Here is a 3,250-nt window from a genome sequence, read left to right on the forward strand (position 1 = left end):
CCCTAATGCGTGTGATTCTATGGTACATTTTACAACTGCAGTACATTGGCAGATTATTATTTTGGGAAGTCCCAAAATATGTTTCAGGATCCTCAAAAGATACTCACTCCCCCCCCCCATCCATTGACCATCAAGCTTCAAATCTGAGGCCACTTAAACACATCAGCTCTGGATTGGTGCAATCCTTCCCTTAAACTAGTGGGGGATTCCTGGGTGTCACGACCCTTACTAGGTGCAACCCTTCTCTTAACCAGAAGGGCAATTCCTGGGGATCCCGACCCTGTCTCAATACAACCCTTCTCCTAACCAGAGGTGAGATCCTTGGATGTCCCGACCCTGACTAGGTGCCTCCCTTCGATTAAGAAGAGGTGAGATCCCTGGATGTCCCGACCCTGACTAAGTGCCTACCTTCCCTTAACCAGAGGTGGGATTTCTGGGTAGCCCAACCCTGACTAAAACCTGTTTTTGGGGGTTGCAGAGAAATATATGCTATGGAGAATTGTATCTTTGGGGATCCCACAATACTAACCAGTTAACTCAGAAGCTGTAGGGTATTCTGTCCTGTCATAAGATACATTCTTCATGTAACATGAAGCATGCTGATGTGTTAGTGTAACACTATTAAGTATTATTACCTTCCACAGAAATTCCAATAAGCACCCTGACAATGGCTTCATCTGCTTTTCTCTGTAAAAGGATTGCACCATCTTTGTTCAGGCATCATCCGGGGTCACCATCTACTTCCTGGACTGAGTTGCCAGCTCAGAAATTATGATATAATCTCAATCTAGGCTAAAAGGGGACATTGGCAATTCCCTACTTTTCAGGTTATGGTGTGTGCAATAAGCAGAGGACTGCTGCATCACACTTGGACTATATTGGAAAAAGCCCTCCGCCCTTCACCTTACTGACTGAGGCAAATAGTGCACAACTACCCACAGGTCAGTGCCAGCTCTGGGCAGACCCTTCGCTCTTACATGTGCATTGGAGAAGCTCCAAATACATAACCCCTCCCGCTTCTGATCCCATGACTGACCATATACAGTATCTCACAAAAGTGAGTACACCCCTCACATTTTTGTAAATGTTTTATTCTATCTTTTCATGTGACAACACTGAAGAAATGCCACTTTGCTACAATGTAAAGTAGTGAGTGTACAGCTTGTATAACAGTGTCAATTTGCGGTCCCCTCAAAATAACTCAACACACAGCCATTAATGTCTAAGCTGCTGGCAACAAAAGTGAGTACACCCCTAAGTGAAAATGTCCAAATTGAGCCCAGTCAGCCATTTTCCCTCCCCAGTGTCATGGGACTCAGTGTTACAAGGTCTCAGGTGTGAATGGGGAGCAGGTGTGTTAAATCTGATGATATCGCTTTCATTCTCTCATACTGGTCACTGATGGTTCAACATGGCAAAGAACTCTCTGAGGATCTAAAAAACAGAATTGTTGTTCTACATAAAGATGGCCTAGGCTATAAGAAGATTGCCAAGAGCCTGAAACTGAGCTGCAGCATGGTGGCCAAGACCATACAGGACAGGTTCCACTCAGAACAGGCTTCGCCATGGTCCACCAAAGATGTTTGCACATGACGAGTGCACGTGCTCAGCGCCATATCCAGAGGTTGTCTTTGGGAAATGGATATGAGTGCTGCCAGCATTGCTGCAGAGGTTGAAGGGGTGGGGGGGGTCAGCCTGTCAGTGCTCAGACCATACGCCGCACTCTGCATCAAATTGGTCTGCATGGCTGTCTGCCCAGAGGGAAGCCTCTTCTAAAGATGATGCACAAGAAAGCCTGCAAACAGTTTACTAAAGATAAGTAGACTAAGGACATGGATTACTGGAACCATGTCCTGTATTCTGATGAGACCAAGATAAACTTATTTGGTTCAGATGGTGTCAAGCGTGTGTGGCGACAACCAGGTGAGGAGTACAAAGACAAGTGTGTCTTGTCTACAGTCAGGCATGGTGGTGGGAGTGTCATGGTCTGCATGAGTGCTGCCAGCACTGGGGAGCTACAGTTCATTGAGGGAACCATGAATGCCAAAATGTACTGTGACATACTGAAGCAGAGCATGAGCTCCTCCCTTCAGAGACTGGGCCGCAGGGCAGTATTCCAACATAATGAACCCAAACACACCTCCAAGACGACCACTGCCTTGCTAAAGAAGCTGAGGGTAAAGGTGATGGACTGACCAAGCATGTCTCCAGATCTAAACCCTATTGTTCATCTGTGGGGCATCCTCAAACGGAAGGTGGAGGACCACAAGGTCTCCAACATCCACCAGCTCTGTGATGTCATCATGGAGAAGTAGAAGAGGACTCCAGTGGCAACCTGTGAAGCTCTGGTGACCTCCATGCCCAAGAGTGTTAAGGCAGTGCTGGAAAATAATGGTGGCCAAACAAAATATTGACGCTTTGGGCACAATTTAGACATTTTCACTTAGGGGTGTACTCACTTTGGTTGCCAGCGGTTTAGACATTAATGGCTGTGTAGAGTTATTTTGAGTAGGGATGCGCCGAAACATATCGGCCAAAAATGCCCTCTCCTCTCTTCCCTTCACAGGCTGCCTGCAATAGGGGACACACACTCTGGCTGCCTACAATAGGGGACACTGGCTGCAATGGGGGACACTGGCTGGCTGCATCTGACGGGCACTGGTGAGGCTGCATTGATCTCTTGTATCATGTGTGCAGTTTCTGACCATCTCCTGTACCCCGTCCCCAGTCTCTGACCATCTCCTGTACCCCGTCCCCAGTCTCTGACCATCTCCTGTACCCCGTCCCCAGTCTCTGACCATCTCCTGTACCCCGTCCCCAGTCTCTGACCATCTCCTTTATAAAAATATATATTTTTAAATGTTTCGGTATCGGTTTTCGGCCTAGTGTATTTTTCATTTTTGGTATCGGTTTCGGCACCAAAAAAACCCATTCGATGCACCCCTAATTTTGAGGGGACCATCAAATTTACACTGTTATAGAAGCTGTACACTAACTACTTTACATTGCAGCAAAGTGTCATTTCTTCAGTGTTGTCACATGAAAATATATAATAAAATGTTTACAAAAATGTGAGGGGTGTACTCACTTTTGTGAGATATTCTCCTAATACATTAATGGTCATCAGGGCAGCAATAAACTACCACTCAGCAACTACATCTTACCTGCTGTACTGGGTTGATTCCTTTGGGTAGTTGCTATGTTGCAGCATATACATATGTACTATGAATACAGAAAGAAGAGGCACTGG

This window comes from Lithobates pipiens, unplaced genomic scaffold, assembly GCF_037356315.1.
Source record: "Lithobates pipiens isolate NorthernLeopardFrog02 unplaced genomic scaffold, aLitPip1_a1.2 Scaffold_18, whole genome shotgun sequence".
Lineage (NCBI taxonomy): Eukaryota > Metazoa > Chordata > Amphibia > Anura > Ranidae > Lithobates > Lithobates pipiens.